At 38.9% G+C, this 12,540-nt stretch overlaps 1 protein-coding gene and 1 non-coding gene across 4 annotated transcripts in view; both read right to left on the bottom strand.

The window, feature by feature from the left end:
* Positions 1-12,540, bottom strand: part of PCDH11X (protocadherin 11 X-linked) — a 770,886-nt gene that overhangs the window by 441,862 nt on the left and 316,484 nt on the right. The window lies entirely within an intron of this gene.
* Positions 2,486-2,606, bottom strand: LOC118636860. The gene has a single exon (XR_004960825.1). It is a non-coding gene; the product is annotated as a small nucleolar RNA SNORA11 (small nucleolar RNA).

The following is a 12,540-nucleotide window of genomic DNA, read 5'->3' as shown; positions in this document are numbered from 1 at the left end:
CTGGTGGAAAAAAAAAACAACATTATTAAGTCATCATGAAGTAGACTCAAAAGTCCCATGGGGTGGGGGGAGCTATACAAATCTAAATCTGACCTTCAAGTATCTATTTGCCAAGGAAATGAATGAATTTTTGTAATAACAGTTTAAGTGAATAAGTCCAGTTCAGTCATCTATTTATTTTCAAAATTTGAGAACCTGCCTTGGTCACTGATCGATCCTGAGGGTTTTGGTACTGTTACAGCTGACAATATTGAAAAGCAGTTTCAGACTGCCACCTCTCATTAAAATGCATATTCTAAAAATAAAAATCTAACCACTGTAATATCTTTTTTAAATAAAATATTTTAGCTATTCTTACACACGCAGTTGATAAAACAGAGACATCTTATTTGATGCAACAGCCTTTGCCAATACATTTTTAAATCTCGATAAAATGTTGCTTTTATTTGCCCTGTCAGACTGAGACAGGCCAGTAAGCCAGGACAAGTGGAAAAGGGAAACAGACAGATAGCTGAACAAACTGGCCGAGCAATTTACAGCAGATACAGAGGTCACCTCCCTAGAGATAACATCTAGGTCTCAGTTGTATTTCAGCTCCAGGCTCAGAAAAGCAGCAAAACCAGGGAGGTGACACAGGACCAGCTGCAATTACTAACAATCCCCTGCCCTGACACAGACCAATCAGTGGGGACCACGGCCCTGGAGGACCACACCTAGAAAACTGATGCATCTTCTGTTAAAACACTCACCTGAGACCATCCTTAAGATACCTGCCTACAACAGACAGATAAAAGCCTCAAGACAAAGGACCCAGCTCGTCCTCTTCCTCTGGTGAGCAACCCACACCATCCTCTTTCCTCTCTTTTTTCCTCCCTTCTTCCCCCACAGACCTGCATCTCCTAGACTCTGAAAGACCCCATGAGGCTTGCAACCAGGGCAGCAATGGGCAACAGAAGTTTATCCCAGGCAAACCCCCTGAACCTGTCCCCAAGGCCCCCTTTCCTCTGACTTCTTAGCGAGCCAAAGCAGACCAGTCCAGGCTCATTTCCCCAGCCCTTCCTTGTTTCACTGTCCCCAGCTTTAATAAATGTCCTCTAAAATTCACCTGGACTCATGTTGTGAAACTTTTCCTGCTGTAGCTATTTGGATTCATCAAGTGACTATAGCAACAATTCTCTGGAAGTTCCAATTATTTTTAGTCTGCTAGAGGACTGCCCTCACATTGGATGTATATTTGAGTTAAACACATGCAGCTATTTACTTTGCACAATAATCTCACTGTCTGCCGGTTATGTTGTTTTGAAAACCAACCTTATTTTGCAGACAGACACTATGGTGATCATGCAATGGTTTTAATAGATTAAACAATTGAAACAGAAGGATCAATAGAGCTTAGCAGAATAAATGTTAGGTAGCATTTAGGTTTTGTATATGCAACAAGCAAATCTGTAGATGGAGTTCAAAGATTAGAAATTGAGTTCCCTTTTCTCCACACCCTTGCCAACACTTGTTGTTTTATGATTTGTTGATGGTGGCCATTCTGACAAGTGTGAGGTGATACCTCATTGAAATCAATCAGCCAAAATATAAATAAATGATGTTATAGAATCATACACTTGGAACTTTTATAATGTTATTAACCAATATCACCCCAATAAATTTATTTTAAAAAATTAGCCAAGCTCGGCCGGTGTGGCTCAGTGGTTGAGCGTCAACCCATGCACCAAGAGGTCACCTGTTCGAGTCCCGGTCAGGGCACATGCCCAGGTTGTGGGCCCGATCCCCAGTGGGGGGCGTGCAGGAGGCGGCTAGTCAATGTCTCTCTCATCAATGTTTCTATCTCTCTCTCCCTCTCCCTTCCTCTCTAAAAATCAATAAAGAAAATAAAAATTTAAATCAGCCAAAAGTATACAGAAAGATTATCAATGCCTAAAATTTCAGCATATGTGAATGTTATTCCTTCCATCTTTCTCCACTGGTTTCATGAAGCAGAAAGAAAAAGTCAGAGCTAAAAAATATAATCCTGTGAATGTGTAGTAGCAATGACATTATAATAGCTGGATATACAGTATTGTAGAATAGGAGGAGAACGTATCTGAAGTATTTGGTGATACTGTCTGAAAATGTCCAAGTGCCAAAAGGCCAAATAACCAAAAGAGAGTGGCAGCCAAGTATAACTGAATCTTTAATGGTATTTTAAAACACCACGTATGTATTTATGTACAGAACTAATAGAGCAACAGCAATTTATTTTCCCATGTATAGGGTGTGTAATGTCATAGGAAGGTCATAGTATCCTGCCACCCTTGATGAGTAAACCAAATTGCTATTTTTTAATTGATTTTTAGAGAGAAAGAAAATGAGAGGAAGAGAGAGATAGAAACATCGATGAGAGAGAATATTGATTAGGGGCCTCCTGCAAGCCCCCCACTAGGGATCGGTCCCACAACTTGGGCATGTGCCCTGACCAGGAATCCAACTGGTGACCTCTTGGTGCATCAGTTGACACTCAACCGCTGAGCAGCACCAGCCCGGCAACCAAGTTGCTTTTGGATGGTTGTAAACAAAGGAGCCATTTTACAGGCTCCCTGCTCTGAACATTCCCCAACAGCGATTCTTGAAATGAGCTTTGTAAACTGCCAATTCTATCAATTTTTTTCTATTCTTTCCTTCCCCTCGATTAATTGGATTTACTTGAGCATTTTTACGTATTTTATGTTGCTCTATCTATGACTGGCTGAAGCAGTTACAATGTTTGTGGGTTTCAGGGTCCTGCATTATAAAAAAGCAGAACACTAAAATATGACTTCTGTGTTATCACATCAAAATAAACCAAAACTGTTTCTGAAGTAGATTGCAACTCTACTGGCTTCTGGGAGAGAATGAAAATTTGAGAAAATTGCTTTTCCTGTCCTGCTATAGAAAAGGAAAAGTTGTGGCGATTGAAGTGGCCTCTCTGGAGGTTGCTTTGTGAATCCATTGGTATCACTGTTAAAACACTGGAACCAGAACATAAACTTACAGAATTAATAGCAACACGTGTGCCACTAACTGGTTTTCATTGTCAGTACGTAATTTGCATTTTGAGACCAGTGTGAGCTCATGCAGCAATCCCATTTTTTTATTAAAAATTTTTCTATGATGATGATAACTAAATTTTCTTCTATGATCATAATTTTTTGAAAACCTCACAACATGGAAAGGCATTCTTTTGGACGAGTGTTTTAAATTTTTATAATGACTCTGCTCAAGTGAAAAAAGCAGAGACAAACATATCCATATAATCTTTGTACACTGTACAAAATAATAATAATATTAAACTAAACCATAAAATTAATATATAATGTTTTATATTGAAATAATCTGTAATATTACTATGTCCTATTTTATCAAACAATTGGTTATGGGTAAGAGGAAGAAAGAAAAAAAAAATGATCAATAGTATGGTAGACAAAATAAGTTGCACATAATTTTAAATGCATATACAGGTGTGTGTATGTGTTTGTGTCTGTATATATATAGATGTATATATTTAGAATAAATTTTTTTTTTGTCACCCAAGGATTTATTTTTTCATTGATTTTTAGAGACAGACTAGAAGGAAGAGAGAGAGAGAGAGAGAATTGATTGGTTGTCTACCATACACTTCCCAACTGGGATCGATAACACTACCTAGGTGTGTTCTATGACTGGGAAATTGAACCGAACCGGAGACCTTTTGGTGTACAGAAAGATGCTCCAACCAACTGAACCACCTGGTGGCCAGGGCTAGATAAACTTTTGAAATACAGATCAAAACCATCCTACATAAGGTTGTGAAGATTAAAAAATCAAAGGACAGTAAATACAGATGGCACAATAATTCACTACCAAAAAAAATTACAAGTTATCTGTATTTGTAAAATAGACTGTTTTGAAGGTATATTGTGCATACATGCATTTGTGTGTGTGTGTGTGTGTATGTATGCAGCTGTGTAAATCCTAAATAGCTTATGCCCAATGCTTTAGTTAAGTGCTAAAACTATGAAATACTAGGACTGCTAAATTGGGCTTTGATTATTTCAGTTATTAAACTAGACTCATTCAATCCCTATCTCTATGTTTAAACTTTATATCAAAGAATTGAGCCACTTAATTACTGAAAGCACCTTGTGTTCACAGCCATAGTAGGACAGGACTGTTTTATAATTATCTGGTGAATTTGAGACGATCTCTAAAATGTATTCAGTTAAATGTATACAGCTTGTATTTAATGTAAAATTTTATAAATTATACACATCTGCCAGGTCTATTAAGACATATAGAACAATATTTTACAAATATGCCGAAATTTATGGAGTGAAGAGTTGTATTTTCAAACATACATACGGTTTTGGGACCAATAGATGAAATAAGCAAATTATAAGGAAATAGAAACATATTGTCAAATATAGAGCTATTATCAAAATTAATTTTGTGCCCTGGCCGGTTTGGCTCAGTGGTTGAGCATCGGCCCGCGGACCAGAGAGACCCGGGTTCGGTTCCCGCTAAGGGCATGTACCTTGGTTGCAGTTTGTCCCCGGCCCTGGTTGAGGTCGTGTGGGTGGCAACAAGTCAATGTGTCTCTCTCACACCGGTGTTTCTCTCTCTCTCCCTCCCACTCTCCCTCCCGCTGTGTCTGATGATAAATGCAAAAATGTCCTCAGGTAAGGATAAAAAAAAATTTACTTTGCGTGGTTTCCCATTCGAACACTTATCTATGCTGTCACTTGATATCTTAGACTACTATATATATAATAAATGCACTGTGGAAATATGGCAAATTATTAAAAATAAATTGCCAATTTCTTTAACAAAAGCACATGGGTTTAATACAAATATAAAAACTGTAATGCAATTGTGGCAAGAAAAAAGTGGTATTTGAAAACCAACATTGTATTTAAATGGTCTTTTGGTTGTATCAAGCATCTTACCCAACAATATGAAATTTAAAATGGAAAGGAAAAGCTTCATTTTTAATGTAGCCTATGGCTTCACTTCTTAATATTAAAGCACTTGTTTTTGTCCAGCTTAAATTAAGATGTGATCATCTTTGAACAGTATTCCCTTGTTTTGTTTTCAAGTTGTTTTTTTTTAATAAACCAAGTAATTCATCATGTTCCACTTTACACTTGCTGATCCAGCAATCAGTCAAGCTGCGGTCCCATACTAATATGACATACTAATTTGCAATGTTAACATGTTGGTAAATGACACGAACAAAAAAAAAAATGGGATATAGAATTTTTAAAATGTATGTAAAATTCAATGTTACTGATTACCAATAAAATCCTGCATGCCATTCAAATCAAATTTCTATTTAATTCATTTTTGTGAGAAGACTGTTAAGAAAAATGGACAAAGTTAAATCAAGTCAGTGCAATTTTCTACCTCCAACTCTTTCTCCTTCTGTGAATAATAACTATAAGAATTCTATAGAAGGGGGCATTTGTATTCAGACACAAATTAAATAGATGATGATGCCCAAATTCCCAGGGAAAATTAATGGTAGAGTAATAATAAATAGATGTATATTGGTTATGTTATATAAGAAAAAAATTTTAATCTGCTAAGATATTGAACACAAAATCAATACTGATAAAACATCTTTGGGAACAATCATCGAACTGATGTCTGCTCTGTTTATTACACATATATGCATAATAAATATATACATCCATATATACACACGTTCATGCATAAATATGTTTATAGTTATTCCATATATACATACATATTTATATTGTGCATTTCAAAATTTTATTTTTGAAGCTATCTTTAGAAACATTAAAATAATGTTTTTACATCTGTACTTTAAAATTATTCTCTCTTTTTTTTTTTTAATCCTCACCTGAGGACATTTCTCCATTTTTTGTACAGATAGAGTGGGAGGGAGAGAGAGAGAGAGAAACATCGATGTGAAAGGGGCACATCGAGTGGCTGCCACCCGCACGACCAACCAGGGCCGGGGACAAACTGCAACCGAAGTACGTGTCCTTAGCGGGAACCGAACCCGGGTCTCTCCGGACCGCAGGACGACGCTCCAACCGCTGAGCCAAACCGGCCAGGGCAAATTATTCTCTTTTTAATATGTATTAATCCTGGATATTACTGCCTTTCACATTTTACCCCTGAGGGCAAAGAAAAATATGAACAAAGTAGAAGGGCAGTACATTAAAACAAATATAAATAACTAAGAACAATATAGATATATTGTCCTCTCTTTATTAATAGATCATAGACACTAATAGCATTTCTTTTTCTTTATTGATTTTTAGAGAGGAAGGGAGAGAGAGAGAAAGAAACATCATTGAGAGAGAACATTGATTTGCTGCCTCCTGCATGTCCCCCGCTGGGGATCGGGCCCAAAACCTGGGCATGTGCCCCGACCAGGAATCGAACCAGCGACCTCTTGGTACATGGTTTGACACTCAACCACTGAGCCACACTGGCTGGGAGACACTAATAGAATTTTAATAATGAAGTTACATATCACATACCCTGCTGAATCATGGCACATAAACACTAGTTTTTACATGTGTGCAAATATTAACTATGATCAAAGTATTAATAAGTTTTTGACATATAAAGAAATACTCAACATCACTAATCATCAGAGAGATGCAATTTAAAACAGCAATGAGGTTATCACCTCACACCTGTCAGAATGGCCGCCATCAACAAATCATCAAACAAGTGTTGGCGAGGGTGTGGAGAAAAGGGGACTCTAGTACACTGCTGGTGGGAATGCAGACTGGTGCAGCCGCTATGGAAAACAATATGGTGCTACCTCAAAAAGTTAAAAATTGACCTGTCATTTGACCCAGTGATCCCACTTCTAGGAATATACCCTAAGAAGCCTGAAACACCAATGAGAAAATATATATGTACCCCCATGTTCATAGCAGCACTATTTACAATAGCTAAGATCTAGAAACAGCCCAAGTGTCCATCAGTAGATGAGTGGAAAACAAAGCTGTGGTACATATACACAATGGAATACTATGCAGCTGTAAGAAAGAAAGATCTCTTATCCTTTGAGACGACATGGAGGGACCTGAAAAGTATTATCCTAAGTGAAACAAGCCAAGCAGAGAAAGACAAATATCACATGATCTTATTTATTTGTGGAATATAACGAACATAATAGTCTGAGGAACAGGGTAGTCCCAGAGACGTGGAAGTGGGGTACAGACTGACAATCCCCAGAAGAGGGGGTGGGGGCTAGAGAAAAACCACAGAACTTATATGCATGTATGTATGAACAATGGACATGGACAACAAAGGTGGGGACAGGGTAAGGAGGGTGGGGGTAGCGGGGAATCAGTGGGTGAAAAAGGGGAAACGTTTGTAACAAAAATAAATATATTAATTTTTAAAAAGTTTCTGAAATGGCTCTCACAGCTACACTGCATATATTAACTATCTTTCTGATGAAGGTTTCTTATTCTTTCATGAATAAATAGTTCAGAGGGAATGACTACAGGTTTTATTTTAGTAAGGTACATGTGCACGTAGATACTGTTATCCTGACTGAAACTTTTTAAAAGTAAAATTGACTTTCTTCTCACAAAAGTACCAAATATTAACTGTAGATAATCTAATGTTATGTATATGCAAAAGGAAAAATAAAACTGAGCTGAATTTTCATCAAAAGTCATAATGTTGACAACTAAACCACAGAACAACCAGCATTTAGACCCACCTGATATCGAGCTGAATGGAAGTCCTACAACTACCTAATTAAAGAAGCAGCCCCAAGGAGACTGGTAGGAGGGCTGGAGGTGGACAGGCTGATCCCACACCCATGTGTGGCAGATAAAAATCAGGAGGACACCTCAGCTGGGAAGGTCCTCCTGAGGAGTGAGGGGTCCCTGTCCCACACCAGGTGCCCCGCTCAGGGTTCCAGTGCCAGGAAGAGAATCCCCATCACTTCTGGCTGTAAAACCAGTAGGAACTGAGGCTGAGGGAGGCTGCAGCTGCGGGAGCCCCAGGCAGCTCCTCTTAAAGGGCCCGTGCACGGACTTACTTGGACTTGCTCTCTCCAGACTCCAGCATGGGGGAGGCAGCATGAAAGGTACCAGAGACATATGGGGAAGAACTGAGTTCTTGGCATCAGGGCAAGGGCTGGCGAGGCAGCTTTCTCCCAGATATACTGGAGGAGGCTGTTGTTCTTTGATGAGCCCTTCCATGGGGGCTGGCATCCAGCCACTATATCTGGGACTCCAGCAACCTGACTCATACACTTGGTCCCGTCCTGGTCATTCTCTGAGGCCCCGCCCCACCCAACTTTTGGGCCCACCCAAGCTGTGGCCAGTGGCTTTACCATTGGATTGGCCTGTCTTGGCTCCTGTTTCAGATTTTCCTAAATTCTCTCTAATAAGCAGCATTTGGTCTCAGCGAAACCCATACCTTTAGTTAAGTGGCTCCAGGCCCTGCACTAGAAGCAGCCAGCCTTGGTTCACATCTTAGCTTTGCCTGGGCACCTCCAAGCCCAGCACAACAAGCAGCCATCTGCTTGGTAGCCCAGAACAGAACACCAGGAAGCGGCTGACCTTGCCCCAGGGCCAGCTCACCCAGTGGACAGCCTCAGGCCACATCGAAACACCACCATGCAAATACCTCCACAAGCAACACACTCAAGGAAGAGACTCAGTGGGTACCAGACCCCTGGTGAAATAAGGTTAATTCTGTGTGGTGGGCTCCTGCACAGATGATCCTCCAAGGCAGTCAGAGGTCAGTGGGCACAGCCAGTCCTTGCAGCTGATCAGCTTGTGTAAATCCCTCCCATTGACATGCCAGCAGCAATCAAGACTCAATTACCACAGAAAGGTGTACAGTCCACATGAGGGTGTACCTCAAGGGCCCAGCTAGAGTGATCAGGGAGGCTGTGACACTGGATCCTACAGGACACCTACAACAATATGCCACCATATGAAGCCTGGGAGTACATAAAAACAAACACAGGAAGGCAGCTAAAATGAGGAGAGAAAGAAACATGTCCCAAATGAAATAACAGAACAAAACTCCAGGAAAAGAATGACATGAAATGGAGATAAACAATTTAACAGATGCAGAGTTCAAAGCACTGGTTATAAGAATGCTCAAGGAACTTAGTGAAGACTTCAAGAGGATAAACAAGGATGAATTGGAAATGAAGGGTGCATGAACTGAAATAAAGAAGAATTTACAGGGAATGAATAGTAGAGTAGGAAAAGCCAAGAAGAAAACCATCAATTTGGAATATAAGGAAGCAAAAAACAACCAATCAGAACAGTAAAAAGAAAAAAATAATCCAAAAAATATGAGGATAGTGTAAGGAGCCTCTGGGGCAATTTCAAGCATACCAACATTCACATCATGGAAGTACAAGAAGGAGAAGAAAGAGAACAAGACATTGGAAACCTTTTTGAAAAACTAATGATAGAAAACTTCCTTAACTCAGTGAAGGAAACAGACATACAAGTCCAGGAAGTACAAATAGTCCCAAACAAGGTGAACCTGAAGAGGCCCACACCAAGACACATCATCATCAAAATGAAAAAGTTTGAAGACTAAGAGAGAATCTTAAAAGCAGCAAGAGAAAAGCAGTTAGTTACTTACAAAGGAGCTCCCATAAGACTGTCAGCTGATTTCTCAAAAGAAACTTTGCAGGCCAGAAGGAAGTGGCAAGAAATACTCAAAATAATGAAAAGCAAGGACTTAAAACCAAGATCACTCTGTGCTGCAAAGCTATCATTTAGAATCGATGGACTTACAGTTTTTTAGACAATAAAAAGCTAGAGTTCATCACCACCAAACCGTATTATATGAAATGTTAAAGGGTCTTCTTGAAAAAGAACATAAAAAATATGGACAATAAAATGACAATAAATACATATCTATCAACAATTGAATCTACAAATGAAATGAACAAACAGAACAGGAACAGACTCATAGATGAAACTTTTTGTGCGTTGCCAGATGGGAAGGGGTTTGGGGAGGATGGTCAGAAAAAGTGAAGGGATTAAGAGGTACAAATCAGTTGTTTGACTGAGGAACCTCAAAGGGAAGAGATAAACCTAAGAACTTCTATGCATATGTACATAACCAATGGACACAGACAATAGCGTGGGGGAGGCAGGAGGAGGGCAGGAGCAGAGAGGAAGGGGTCAGTTGGGGGGAAAAGGGAGGATATCTGTAATACATTCAACAATAAAGATTTTTTTTTCAAAAAATCACGGTTTATTTGCTATTTCTGTATTACCAGTCAAAGAGGAAAGGTGAAAATAATCTCTATGTCAATTAATTTTCAATGACATATGCCCTACAATGCCATTATCAATTAGCAAAAACATCTGTATCCAGAGTGAACATTCTTCTTTGTCCAATAAAACTCAAATGTGTTGTGCATGTGTAAGAAGCCTAGGAAATTGGTTGGTGAAGAAAATAATATCGATGGTAAACCTCACCCTAAGATGTTATTTTGCACACTGTCCTAAATGTGTTAGAAAATTAGAACAGCAGCATAATTATAGAAACTAATTAGATAAATTAATATTAAGCTAAAGACTTAGATCTGAGTATAGTACTACAAATGATTGCCCATTATATATTATAAATATATTGTATGTTACTTTTATTTCTGGGTTCTGGTACATTATATACTTCTATAAGCCAGGACTCAGATAAGAACTAACAATTACAATGTGCTTTGACACCCTAGGCTATTTCAATATGCACAGAGTATATGATAAACCACATTTGATACTATATTTCCAAAGCACATATTAAAGGATATTTCTACCCAAGTGCCTATGCCTATGCTGAGACAATTTATGGAAATAAAAATAGATTCTGATGCTAGGGTAATACTGAGGGCATACCAGTTCTCAGAACTTGACATGCCCCTAAAAAGCCATCACAAAACATTATGCTAAGTAAAAGAAACCAGTGACAAGACCACATATTGTATGATTTCATTTATATGAAATGTTTAGAATAATCTATAGAGACAAAACAAAGATTACTGGTGGCCTGCAGCTGGGTAGGGGATTGGTGGGATGACTGTTAATGGGTATTGTGTTTCTTTTCGGGGGTAAAGAGCACATTATAAAATTAATTGTGATGATGATTGCACAACTCTGTGAATATAATAAAAACCATTGAATTTTTTTATTAATTAATTTTTGTTACAGATGTTTCTCCTTTTCCCCCACTGATTTCCCCCTCCCCCTCCCTCCCTGCCCTGTCCCCAGCTTTGGTGTCCATAAAACCATTGAGTTTTGCATTGCACACTAAGTGTGTAAATTAAATGGTATGCAATTTATATCTCAATGAATCTGTTACCAGAAAAAGAACTTCATATACTCAAGCATATATGGAAACATGTATCCTTCATTCTATCATTTAACAAAAATCAACTTGGTATTTTGTAATTATATTTCATATACGCAGACTTGTGTCAATATTTTTATGCATGTGAATGTATATGTATGTAAAAGGGAGACCTATTAGAAGATTCATTTTTCTGTTGTGAAGATAAACATTTTTAGGAAAAATAAAAATAGGAAGCTACTACCCATCACCCCCCCAAGTTATTAACATAGGTGGTACCAGACAAAGGGATCTTGTTTTGAAAAGAATATATACTGATATCACTTCTCTGCTCAAAAACCATCCAGGGGTTTCTCATCTCACTCAGATTAAAAGTTGATGTCTTTAGAATGGCCTGCAAGGACCTACAACAGCAGTGGGTTGGCAAACAGTTTCTTAAAGTGACAGATAGTAGATATTTCAGGTTTTGCTGGGCATTCAGGTGAATGCTGTAACTGCTCATTTTGGCCCTTGAGGCATGAAAGCAGCCGAAGGAAGGACATAAAAGGATAAGCATAACTGTGTGCCAATAAAGCTTTATTTACGGACCTGAAATTTGAAATTCATAAGCTCTCCACGTATGAAGTAATAGTATTATTCTTGGAATTTTTGCTAACCCTTTAGCTTTTGGGCTGTTCAAAAACAGGCACTGTTTGCTAACTTCTGCTGTCTCTCTTCCCCTAGCTCCTTCTGCTCTTCTTGGTAGGCTGGCTTTAGAGAAGCTGATCTTGCTGTCTACCTGAGGCATGTATCTGGTACCTTTGCAGTTTTTTATTTTGTTTTGTTTTATCCTCAACCAAAGACACTTTTGCATTCATCTTCAGATAGAGCAGGAGGGAGAGAGGGAGGAAGAGAGAGAGAAACATCAATGTGAGAGAGACACATTGACTGGCTGCCACCCACACTACCCCAACTGGGGCCGGGGACAAACTGCAATTGAGGTATGTGCCCTTAGTGGGAACCGAACCCGGGACTCTGGTCCGTGGGCTGATGCTCTAACTGCTGAACCAAACCGGCCAGGGCCCTTTGCAGTTTTGTTCCTTCTGCATGGAATCAGCCCTTCCAAGGTCACATGGTTTTCTCCCTCATCTCTTTCAAATCTTTGCTCAGATGTCACCTATAATATCCAAAAGAAGGTGTTTGACTTGTTTCTTTGCTTTGCTAATG

This window comes from Molossus molossus, unplaced genomic scaffold, assembly GCF_014108415.1.
Source record: "Molossus molossus isolate mMolMol1 unplaced genomic scaffold, mMolMol1.p scaffold_m16_p_2, whole genome shotgun sequence".
NCBI classification, from domain to species: domain Eukaryota; kingdom Metazoa; phylum Chordata; class Mammalia; order Chiroptera; family Molossidae; genus Molossus; species Molossus molossus.
The sequence above is the reverse complement of the archived record's forward strand: the minus strand, read 5'-3'. Positions and strand labels throughout refer to the sequence as shown.